The sequence below is a fragment of the Talpa occidentalis genome, unplaced genomic scaffold (assembly GCF_014898055.3).
Source record: "Talpa occidentalis isolate TD23 unplaced genomic scaffold, MPIMG_talOcc4v2.1 talOcc4.12, whole genome shotgun sequence".
Lineage (NCBI taxonomy): Eukaryota > Metazoa > Chordata > Mammalia > Eulipotyphla > Talpidae > Talpa > Talpa occidentalis.
In genome coordinates, this window is record NW_023601212.1 from 77,462,222 (window position 1) to 77,475,711 (window position 13,490).

Genomic DNA, 13,490 nt, shown 5'->3' on the forward strand with positions numbered 1-13,490 from the left:
GAGCCGCCTGGCGCGAGCAGGCGCATGTGCACCGCAAGGTGGGAGCAGGCTTCGCAAGTCGAGCCCTGGACAGGGCACCCAGCAACAGCCACAGGAGAGCTGGACAGACGAGGGTGCCCGGCCTCCAGCCATGGAGCCTGTGGGCTCCTCTGGCCGATGGACTCCAGCTCCAGACACCAGCCTGGAGGCACTGTACCCCCGGCCATCAAGAAGAGAAGCTGGACCCACAGATAAACACCAGCTCTGCCTTTGGCTACATAAAGTCCAAGAAAAAGGACCAGATCAAACTAGAGTGTTGGGGAGTGCATGTTTAGGTAGAGAAGTGATGAGGAAAAGCATGTGAGTGTGTGTAATAAAGTTCGGGGTGGCAGTTCTATGGTAAGGGGTCACCAGGGGGACTCTGGGCCCCTCCAAGTTTTGCCTCTTGGCCAGGTGGAGGTTACACACTGTCTGCCTTGGAGAAGCCATTAAGTTGTGTGTCTTCGTTGGGCATGGCGTTGGCCAGGGGTTATATGAAGCCCCTGTGCATAAAACCCAGTGTGACGGGGTCCTAGCCAACTGAATCTGGCTGTGTTCTATGGAAATCCCCCCACCCCTTCTCTCACCTTTACCCCAGGCAGTCTCTGCAGTCCACCATGAGGTGAGAACAAAGACTCCAAGAGCCAAAGAAAGGAGATGGATATGAGATGGGATTCTACCCTGCTAGAGCCTAGATGAAACTGGAAGTGGGGGTGGGGCAGGGGAGGAGGTAGCAAGAGTCAGGGGAAGATGTTGGGGAGATTGTAAGGGGAGTGGAAGGTAGCAGAGGTCCAGAATGCAGAACAGAGGGCTCCAGTCCCCCCTACAAGGGTGGCCTCACTGCACACACACCTCGTGCCACAAACTCACCACCCACAGAAGATACCCTGCGAGAAATGGTCCTGTGCTCTTGCAGAAAGTCCCACCCCACTCCCGCCAGCGGTGGGAGGGGCCCTCACAATGTGGAGATGGAGGCACTAAGAGAGACCCCAGCCACTGAACCCCAGCCACTGACTAAGGGGATCCCAATGGAAGCATGTCCCCAACCGCAGGAGCCACTGAGAACTGCCCACCACCATCACAGGCTTTGTATCCCATGAGGGTTGAGAACCACACTCCTTATGAACTGGGAAATTAGTGCCGCACCCATATACCTCATGGCTTCCATGGGCATAATTTGAAACGTTTGACCTAGCTATTGTTAACATCGTTGCTTTCCCAAAAAATGATGACATTTGCATTCTGCTTTCAAAATATATTTACAACAGTTATTTAGACTGGATTCTAAGGTTTAGATGATTTCAGAGCTGGCTGTCCTCCTGTTAGCCCACCTTGGCAATGTGTGGGCTCGATATCATGACACTCCCTTGGGCAGCTGCTCACATCTCTGAAGGGTTTCTCAGCACAAGGTCATGTTCCAGAATCACTGCCTTCCTGAGGAGGCCTCCCTGTGACTCACAGGTGAGCACACCCGTGTATCCCAACTCCTTTGCAATCAAAGCTCTCATCACTTGCCCGTGTTGCTTCCTGTTCATGCTGCAAAAGTGAAGCCCGACCTCTGCCCTTTCATCCTTGGTTTGCTCCTTCTGGACCACATGGGGATTATTTCTTTGCCCCTGGAGTTGAAGAATTTGACCATACTCTTTGGAGCTGTTGCTATTTTCATTCTTTTCACCTGGTGCCTTGTGAGTACCTTCCATCTGAAGGTGTTGCTCTTCCTCCAGCCCACAACATTTTACTCTGTGTGTCTGGACACCATGCTCTTCCCTGTGCTGTGGTCTCTCAGTGGACATGGTTCTCACAACACTATGCTCTACTGTCTAGCCCCGAAGCTGGCCTCATCTCTGCAAGCACTCACCTCTAATCGCTTTGCCCTTTCTCTGCAGTCTTCTCAAGTTTACATCCATTCAGGGGGCTGTAAGAGGGTTGCTTATTCAAATAGGTCACTATTTAACTATTCCCTGCTCTCCAGCTCATAGAGACTTTCCTGCATATGTTTTTGGCAAAGGGAAATTCTACCCCCAGCACTGACACAGAGCAGAAGTGTCACTTTCAGTCCCAGGTACAGGTTGTTACAAGAGCCATGGACGGATCTGCACAGCTGGGCAGACGATCAGATAAAATAACCACAAAAAGTATAATATTTTTGAAAAAGTATAATATGGAGGAGAGTTCAAAACTAAGGAAGTGAAATAATCAACTGCAAAATACAGCAAGAAACACTAGGAAAAAATAGAAAACAAAGCTGACTCCATAGGGAACTACTTGGCTTCTTCTCCCAATTGTAGGTCCCAGTGGTTTGAGTTCATATTCCTAAATGAGGACAGGGGACATGTGTTCGGGACAGAAGAAAGAGCAGTATTGAAACTGAACTAGATGTATAAAATCCAGAGACTCAAAAACCACCTTATCCTTACATGGGAAACAGACAAATTCCATCTACCTTCCCAAGGAAGCTAAAGGAAGTTTACTGTCTAGCAATGCTTTTGGAAAGAAAGAACCTATAAAATTTCAGGTAAGTTCCATGTGAAGGTATAAAGTTAAATTACATCATTTGAGAAACAGAAAAATTACCAGCTAAACACTTAACATGAAATCTTTCACAGGGGAGATATGCATTCCTAGGTTCATTGCAGCACTATTTACAATAACCAAGTGATGAAAACAAGCTGAGTGCCCATTGACACAGCAGTGGATTAAGAAGATGTGGCATTCAGGCACAATGGAATACTACTCAGCTGTTTAAAAAAAAAAAAAAAAGAAAAAGATGAAGTCTTGCCATTTGCAATATGGATGGAACTGGAGGGGATTATGCTAAGTAAAGTAAGTCAGAGGGAGAAAGACAAATACAGAATGATTTCACTCATACGTAGAACTCAGAGAAAACAAACAAAAACCCTAGAAGTATGACTGCAGATGTCAGTCTGCTGGAGGAGGAAGGAGGGCACACAAGGACACAACTGTCCAGGGAAAAGGACTGTTGCTTTGGTGGTGGGTGTGCTGGGGTGACACACATCTGAAGAGGTGTGAACTTATCCCCCCAAATCATATACAGGGTTGTAAACCATGGTTACCTCAGTAAGGGAAAGAAAAAAGCCTTCACCCATAAGTGGGCACCTTGAATGGCATCAACAGAAAGAAATGTGTGACTGTGCCAAGGGGAAAGTTTACCAGCCAGGACACAAAGAAATGCCATCCATGGTTGATATGAACCACGTTCAGGGAGAATGAGTGGATTCTCTTCAGAGATTCAGCTCCCAAGAACTGCATAGAATGGAAGAAGAAAAAGAAAGTGAAGGAAGTAGATTTGAAATGACTGAAGGGTTCATAGTTCAAAAAGAAAGTCTAATGAAGAACAGATCAGTATGAAAAAGGAAGAATCCCATTTGAAAAGGAGCTACTAGAATGTGTAGAGATGAAAAGGATGAAAATCATAAATATTCAGAACTCAAAGGCAGAGCTCAAGATTGGATCAGTGATGATTGGTAAATAGGAATAAATTGGGGAAAATCACTGACCAACAACCCATACCCCAGTAATTGCACTTCCTGAGATGTTATCACAACTTCTTGTCAAACCTCCAAAACATCTCTCTACCGTCTGGGCTGACAGTATCATCATGTGCTTATTTGAGAAAAACTTGAAAATCTCAGAGAAGACCTAACTACTTCCTTCTCCCATTACAAGTCCTGTGTCTCCAAGCATCTGTGCCCATACACTCTGCCTCCAGGACAGGGCATGAACTGTCTGATCCTATCATAGGTCACTTGAGCTCTACAATGTCTCCCCTTTCACCCACTAGGGGGTTTTATTACTACAAATATCTCCTTTTCGTAACATGTTCTGGTATCTTCCATTGTAAAGATATCCTATCCGCATCTCCCTCCAACTCCTCTCCCATTCCCAGCTTCCCTTCATGGTAAAATTTACCAAAATATTTTCTAAACTTACTGGATTTTCCTCCTCTTTCAGTTTCCCATAAGTCAATCAAAAGGATCTTTGCATAATTTAGTCCTTCCCTACTTTATAGGTAAAGAGGCTAAACCCCATTCCCTTGTCCTTGCATAAGAACCCCCACAGCTTACCAGGAGCGAAGTCAAAACCAAGACTGTTGTTTCTGAATCCTATTCCCTCTAGGATGTTGTCCCACCTCCTTCACACACCTGATCTCCCCCTTAGCCTGCTGGCTTTACCTGATTAACACTGACATCCGAAGAGGTTTTCAACACACATCTCCCTGACATGGACCCAGGTGAGCCCATCTCTCATATTCCCTGTTCTCCCCAAACCAAGCGAAGAGTTTCCATCCCTCTACAAGAGTTCCACAGGTTCAGGTGAGGGGAGAGAGGCAGGAATAGAGTTTGTCAATCACATTATCTTCAACATCCCTTGTTTCCCCAAGCTCAAATTGTGTAAATCATATCTGCAATTTAACTCTTAATCAAGAGGCCCTTGAGTCTGACTTGGGAGACTTACTTTTACGGCTCCTCTTGTGTCAGGTATGAAGATGAAGGATGTCTTACTTGCTCCGCGGTGATGCTCGCGCACAGTAAATCACAGAGGCATGGCGGCTAAATGAGAACTATATTTCAGGAAGCCAAATGCGGAGGGAGGGACCTGGCACAGCCAAGGCAGGGAGAGAGGAGGGAGCGGGAGGCAAAGCCCAGAAGCTCTGGTGCTCAGGAAGCACTGGGTCTGGCATCCAGGCTGCACTGAGCGAGGAGGTGGGCTTCATCGTGGGTATCTCTCTGTAGCAGCACTGGGTCCACTGCACGCAGCTTCTGCAGTCGAGGAACTCTCCAGCTGCAAAAGGGGACCTTCGACAGCACAGATCAGAGGAAGAAGTCCTGTGCCCCCTGACTTTTCAGGCTGCCAGGCCCCCATTCACCACGCTGCCGCTGCCATTCACACACCTTGACCAATATATAAATCAGGTGTCCCCCATATGGCGGCCTTTCGTGCCCGCCTTGAGCTCTTCATCCCTCTATTTCCTGGACCCCCCACCTAGTTTGCATTAGAGCTCCTGGCCTCATACTACTTTTGTGACCAGAATAAGTAACACACGGGCAGATAACTGGCTGCATTCTCAACTCTGAAAGCCCTTCTGATTGTATTGATCAACCCAGAATGCCCCTCTGGCTTTTGTAGTTCCTCAGGTGCCCCCCCCCCACCTTTTTACTTTCTCAGAATTGGTAGGAGGGGTGGGGAAAGGGTTGCTGAGAGTCTTACAAAAGCTTCTTCCAGGAAAATTGTATTTTTAATTAACCAATTTTTCAGAAATGATATAACAGAAATCAAACTGACACTGGATGAACAAAATAACATTTTTCCCCCATCCCACACCAAGTCCAGAGGTAACTTTCCAGCTCCAACCATCATCAGGCACCCTCCTTTCTGTTTATCTTTCTGCTCAGCCAACCTTTAATGAGCCCTTATTGCTTTGTGGACATAATATAGCTGCTCTACTGCACAAATCACGTCTGGTTTCCAGAAGGCATTTCCCCATGCCTATGAGCTGATGCAGATTTCTCTGAAAGACCACCAGCAAGATGAGCTAATGAAGCAAATGCAGTTTATTGACCTATGCAGCCAGAGAGACCGTCTCAGAAGCATCATAGAAGAAAGAGGTCAGAGGTAAGTAATTGTAAGACTTAGGGGTTGGGTTGGAGTGACTTAAAGGAAGTCTTTTTTTTTAACTTTTTTTTTTAAAGATTTATTTATACAAGCACTGGGTACAGTCAGAAGCACAGGGGGGGGGGCGGGTGTGTGTGTGAGAGAATTCACCAGAGCCAGAGCAGGGAACAGAACAGACAGACTGGCAAAGAAATACACTGCTGAGGGGAGCAGCAGACGCGGCAGGAGAGGTCTGTCGCGCCATGTGGGACCCTCGCCCGGCGGCCGGGGATCGAACTGGCGCTGCAGAGGCTGCGGGCAGCTTCACAGCCCAGCGCTCAACCGCTGCGCCACCTGAGGAGGCCCTCAAAGGAAGTCTTTTAATGTGAGGTTCTGACTGGCACTGAGCATTGTTCATGTTGTAATCATTTGTGAGAGTCTTGAAGCAAGTCTGGGTACCTGTACAGTTGTTTAATCATTGAGCTGTTTTGCCCAGATGAGCCAACTATTGTCTGAGTAAATCGGTTTGGAGAAATTTTCTGATCCAGTGAAGTTATTTAATGGCTTATAGTCTTATCTCTCTGGGCAAGAATTTCCCAGAATGACTTAATAAAGTCATATTGACACAGAGGTAGTCTTGGCTCTCAGTCCAGAGAGTTGAGCCCTGTGTGTGCAGGTGTGTGTGCAGGTGTGTGTGCAGGTGGTCTCAGTCCTCCCCCTAGCCAGAGTCCAGCCCCATCTCAGTGGTGGCCAGGAGCCCCCCATCCTGCAAACGCAAGACTGGTGGAGAGCTCCTTCTTACTCACCGGAGAGTGTATTAACCAGGCCTAAAGATACACAGAACAGAGTGAATTTCTTACAGGGAGTACCACCCTCCAGCTGCTTAAAACAGACCTGGCATCCTGAAGACAACTACTGACCAGGGGCACCCCAAAATATCCCAGCCTTGATTCAAGACATGTGGAATATTTCCTTGGACACTGATAAAGCAAGTTAACTTTTAGGACGTTAAATTCTTTTCAGATAGACACCTTCAGACACCATCATGAAGTGAACTTGAGTAACATTGGGAACTAGAGCCCTTATGTGCAGTAATACAGTAACTAAAGTAGGTAGAGCCTGGGGTCGCCACTCAGTGTGCTTTGTCATTGCTTAATAGATGGGGCTTTTGACCCCATCTATTAAATGATACCTGAATATAAAAGTTTAACTGTGAATGTATACAGAGAACATATGAATGAGTATGTAAAGATGGTTAAAATCAATAAGACAATAAATTATAACCCCATCATTTACCTTTAAATCAACACTCCCTTCTTGATTTTGTTATCATTTCTTCATGTCTAATCTTCCCTTCTAAGAGTCAACAACAGGAAGAGGAATGGAAAAGGAAGACCATATCTACCTTAGCTTGCTCTGAGGACTGGCTGTTAACCCGGACACTTCAAACTCTGAATACTTTTCTTTCCAAAATGTGACTAGTATTAGTGCTCATAGGAATGACCTTGTTGGAAAATTTGGGGAAATTCAAGTATGGAATATGAATTCATATTTCTTTTCTTGGGTATGACAATGGTACTGTGGTTATGTAAGAAAATATTACTCAGAGGAAATGTATGATGATTGATTGACTAAGCTGCCTAATGTCTGCAACTAACTATCTCATGGCTCAGTCAAACAAGCAAAAAGAAATGTTTAGGTTACATCCGTATTTTAAAAATGCAACAAAATCCTATCAATTGTTGATTTAGCTGAGGAGCAAATAGCACTTAAGAGGAGCTATTCTTCCAACTTTTCTGTAAATTTGAAATTTTTCAGTTACAAAGTTGGGGGGAAATAATGGTGGTAGGAATTGCTGCAGGAGGAAGGGAGTTAGTTGTGAGGGTCTTCTTCCCTTCTACCAAGAAGCTAGAAATATGATTACAAACTGAGATTTAAGCTGTGAAATCATCCAGAGTGAATGAGCACTGAGCTTTGCAAAATCACATTGAAACATTGTGACTCCCAGGTCCTAGAAAGACTGAATTGAAGATATTAACAAATCTAAAAGAAAGAATAGGCTCATCTATGGATGCATAGAAAAGAATTAGAGAGAGTGGGCCTCCCTGGTGGTGCAAGGGGTTAAGCACAGCACTATGAAGCTGTCCACAGCCTCTGCAGCACAAGTTCAATCCCCGGCTGGCCAGGGAGCAACCCCCATGGCACAGCAGACCTGTCCTGACTTGCCTGCTGCTCTCCTCAGCAGTGTATTTCAGTCATTCTGCCTGTTCTGTTCCCTACGGTGTCTGGTGAATCATCTCAACCCCCATACCTCTGGCCTATACCCTAGTTCTTATATGCATAAAATATCTTTCAAAAAAAATGAAAAGAATCAGAGAAACAAGAGCTGGCAATGACCAACCAAGCTCCATCCAGAGGATGGGCCACCATGTTAATGGGCTTGAATGTGATGGTCCCCCTATAATCCTTCTATTACAGAAAAGGATCCAGCAAGTTGTCAGGCTCTGAGGCCATTAAACTTTCAAGATCACATAATTAAAAACCACTTTGCTTAGGTTCCATGCTCAATAGGAGACCTCCTGATTATTATGTGACTTCCCATAGAGCTTGCCTCCAGGGAAAGTATGTGCTGCAGGAGGTCTTAAATGTCCAATCCCCCCACAGTTCTTGTTCTCACAGTAAATTTTAAATTGGCATTCTGACTTTACATATCAGACTCTGCTATCTGAATGAGAGATGGATCCACAATTGACATGCAAATAAATTGCTCTTCACTGAATTAGTGAAATGGAAGATAAAGCTAGAGCAATCTCTAAAAATGAGGGCAAAAAAAAAATCACATTTTAGCAAGACTGAAAGCTAAACTTTGAATGATGGAGAATGCACCCTGAGATAACTACCTAGACTTCTAATGAAATCCAAACCTTGTAGCCCATCTGTCCTAAGCACCAAAACTTGCTCTATCATTTGTCTAATCACCATACCACTTTCTTTTTATGGGAGAATATATTCTGACTTCAAAATTGTTAACGTACAAATGAATATTTGGGATACAACACATTTTTTTTAATTTTTTATTTATACAATAGCTGGGGTACAGGCCAGAGGCGCAGGAGGGTGAGAGGATTCACCAGAGACAAAGTGGGGAGCAGAACAGGCAGACAAACCGAAAGCACTGCTGAGGGGAGCAGCAGGCATGACAGGAGAGGTCTGCCATGCCATGACAACACAATTTATAACTTGGAAGTTGCCAATGAAGAAATGGAAGAGCTTCTGGGTCAAGATGGTAGACTGTGTTCATGCATGAAGTCCCCCTTCCTCTCAAAACACATAGAGATACTATAGAATTTAAAATACAAAACCAAATTCAGTGAGTATGAGTTGAAACTATGGCCACAGGAGTAACTAAACCAGAAGTTTTAAAGCCTCCAAAGGAGTTTGGAATTGAAGCCAAGACTCCATCCACATTTGCCACAGGAATTGGATCTGAGTTTCTTAACAGGAACCAGGAACCAATAAATGTCCTTCCTGTCCTTGGAAGTAGAATTCAGAAAACTTCACTCCATGGGCCAAACCCATGGGAGTTGAGAAATAAAATCCCCCAAATTACACCACCTGAGAATATGAGATCAGAATTTTTAAACTTCCTGCATGTACAAAAAAACCTTGAGCCAAGATGTTACATGTAAAAGTTGGTCCTGAAATTTCCTCTGTGGTCCCAATAGAAGCAACTAAAAAGTTCTTGTAGGAAAGCCTTTCCAAAGTCATGTACCATTGGTATGAAAAATAGTTCATGCTGAAGACGTAGTCCAGCCATAACTCTTAAAGAAATCTCACATTCTATTGTGTCAGAAATCACAAATAGTAGATCAATACATACATTAAAATAAATTTACTTGAAGGAATAGAGTTTGTCAGGGATGCAAAGGACATAATCAAACAAAAAAGACAACTTTGAACAAGAAACAAGTAAAAATTATAGAAATAAACAAAACTGATTAGAGGAAATATACCATAGGCTAAACAAGTGATCAAAGCTAATAAGAGAGAGAATTAGTGCAATGGAAGATAGTGCTGGAGCAATCTCTCAAAATGAAACAAAGAAAAAGAAAAATAGAAAGGAAAAAAAATGAGTATAATCTCCAAGATAATATAGAAAGGGAGTTTTAGGAGTAGTGAAAATAAATGTAACAGTTAAATGTGTTAGGCTACAAAACAAAAAGACCAACCAATAGTGAGTTAAACAGAGGATTATTTCTTACCCACAGCAAGAATTCTCAGGAAGAGGCTGTCAGAGCATAGCAGTTCATACCATGCCAAAAATAAACAAATATATATGTACATATAAACAACTTCTACGTAACTGCATAAATATGAGGAGTAAGCTTTAATATCAATAGAAAAGAATTTTGGAAAATAATTTTATGATCTACAGTAAAGAAATATTTCCACAAGCTTTTTTAAAAATAAGAAAATTCACAATAGCTAAGCTTTGGAAACAACCCAAATGCCCAAAAATAGATGACTGGATCAAGAAGATGTACATATACACCGTGGAATATTACTCAGCATTCAAAAAAGATAAACACATGCAATTTGCAGCAACATGGATGGCGCAGGAAGGGATCATGACCAGATGGTCTCACTCATAGCAGGAATCTAGAAAACCTAAATAAGGGACCAGGAAAAAGAATAACTATAAGAAAGAAAAAATCAAAATCAACAAACAACTATGAACCAGAGACACACTATGGGGGATGGGGAGCCGGGAAAGGAGGGATTGGTGTCAAAATAAGGGGGTTGCAATTGTATGGGGAATATAAAAATAAAATTTTAAAAAAATAAGAAAATTCAGAGGTTAAATAGATCAAAAGGTTATGTTTCTTGAGTGATAGAAGATAGTTTGGACAGACAGATGGGGAGAAAGTATCTGCAGTCCATGTAACCAATAGAAAATAATACCCAGAGATTTTTTTCAAATCATTAAGAAAAAGACAAACAAAGCAAATACAAAGAGAAAATGCAATTCACAATGGATGAATGACCCTGAGCAGCCAATAAACATGAAGCAGTACCTATGCTCATCCTCACTCGTGGCCAGGGAAATGCAAATTAATGAGATACCATTGCACAATATCAAACATTAATGAGAATGTTGTGAAATGTTATGTGGCAACTTTGAACCTTGCTGGAGCTGCAATATAATACAACCCCTTGAGAGAGCAATTTGGCAATGTCTAATAAAATTTAAACACAGCAAGTTACTTCTAGGATTATACTAGAGAAATTTCCTCATAAGCACGCAAGGATTTTGTTAGCAACCTTGTTAATAATAGTGATAAATTAGAAAGATTCTGAATGCTCATCAAAAACGAAATGTCTGGATAAATTTTGGCATATCCACACACTGCCTATTACTACTAAAACTGTTCAAATGAATTAACTAAGTTGACATATGTCAATGTGGATAGCTACCAAAACCCAAACGATAAAAGAATAGGAATAGCTACTAAACACCAAGTCATGAATAAAAAATGAGTTGCAGAAAGGTATACACAGCATTTTGATAATGTTTATATACATTTTAAAACGTATGGATCAATCCGTACACAGTTTATGGATAAACATGATAGGAGAGTATCCCCTCCAAGGAATAATAATGTTGGCTTCTAGGGAAAGGGAGAAATGATACAAGGGAGAGACACTGATGGGGCTTCATGTTTACCTTTTGTTTTGCTTTATTAAACATCTAAAACAATTATGATAAAAACCTGTATTTGTTCATGATGGGTCATAGGTTCATTGTTACGTTAAATTGTTCTCTATGTTTTCTGAATCTTTATTCTAAATTTAAAAGCAGCAAGAAGAAAGGTTTTTGAACACATGTGGCTTAACAGTGAAACCAACCCTTGAAAGCTGACCATAGATCTGAGACCTCCAGAGGGGGAGCACCTTGGACTGTGGTAGAGGACTAAGAGTGCTTTGCAGGTGGGAGAGCGACTCTGACCACACCAGAGGCGGGGGGAGTCCTATACTGTGAATACACTAGCAAGGATGTAAAACAGTGGTACTTCAAAAATAAATAAATGAAACATTTGGCTATTTTCAAATGCATTTTTAATGCTTTTTAATTGCTTTTTAAGCTTCACAAATTTAAAATAAGCACAAAGATGCCCAGTCAGTGAAGCCCTCCTACACCCATCCAGAGATCTGCTCAGCTTTTGTTTTATCAAAATAAATCAGGGAGCTCAAGCTTTTCTGTTGGGAAGTTAGAACATTGCCTGAGAAAACCTTCCCTCTCCCCACTAAAAAGCGATTTATTTCATTAAGCTAAAGCTGGGCAGAGGAGACAGGAGGGGACCCTGGCTGACAACTTACAATGTCCTGATGAATTGCTGTTTCATCTCGGTGAGCTCGCTCAGCTCTTGTTTTTGTGTTAGAAGGGGGATTCTAATAAATTATTCAGGATAAAGCCTCTATCCTTTCCAAAAAGGGCTGCATATTGAAACCAATCTCATATACATAATCATATATAGTCTCATACCAGCCACATTAGGGCCAGCCTCTAATTGGTGCCTTGACCAGGCCTGGGGCAAAAAGCCTGTTTAAATGCAATCAATAGTCACAAGGTAAGAAAGCAAGGAGGGCACAGAGCAGCACAGGAAAGATATGGATTTCACTTACAAGCCAGCACAGAGCTGGGCATTCACTGCAGACGACATGTGTGGGTGAGCATGCCCTGCAAGAGAATGGACTGCTCACCCCAACTTCCCATATCCTGCCACCCGCCACCTCTGCCCCCTCTCCCTGGTGTCCAGGGTGGATGTGGTCAATTAACATAGGTCCAGAGTGGAAAGATCAATGTTGGAAACAAACAAAAAAATCTGTTGCTCAGGAAGTCAATGCTCAGGAAGATTCTGCTCTTTGTCTATCCCAGCAATTAGCCAACAGCGAGTTCTTGGAGGCATTTTCAAGCCCTGGGAATCTTACATAAGATTGACATGACATCTTACATAAGATTAGCAGAAGCCCTGGGCACCCCTGGCAGTGGCCTATGATCCAGGAGACCTGAATTCCACCCCCAGCTCTGCCACTAGCATGGTAGCCCCTCGCGCAGGGCGAGGAATCAGTCTTTTCACCCATAAAGTAGGATAATAATAACCGCCCTACTCAATTCTCCAGTGTGATTTGAGGATCTTTCAGTGAATGCATATATTGAAGGGAAGGCCCTTTCAAATATCTGAAGCAAATAAAATGCATTAAATATTTTTTAAAAACTGAATGCCAATTACAGATGCTAGTCTTTTCACTTTAAAAGTCTGGAGGAATAAAGCAAAAACAAAGACACAAAGCATTTTCTCAAAATAAATAATGCTTTTAAATCTAAGCCATCTGACTAGCTGAGCTTAAGACCAAATGCTCTGATCAAAGAAATGGGACTACTTGGGAGGTAAGGTTTACCCTAAACAAATGGGATTCTCTTGAGCCTAGTTTTTGACAAGCTGTGATCTTTACTGGATAATGAAGAGTCCAAGCTGCTCCAACTATGAAGGAAAACGAAACACCATGCCCATTTTAACCAGTCACTAAAAAATAGAACAGCTTATACATGTAACCATTTGGAGCATTACAAAGATACTCAATAAATACCAGTCAAATTCCTGAATATTCCAATTCATGTCATTATTCGGGAATGCACTTGACTGCACAGACCATTCAAGATGGTTCCGGCTGCCAAGCCCTCCAATAGGGCCCGGCTCTGTTTGCTCCCCTCTAATTCATCTTCCCCAGATTTCAGGCAGTGAATGTTTCCCTGGAAATCACAACATATTTGAGGTTAGAGGCACTACCCAATGTGC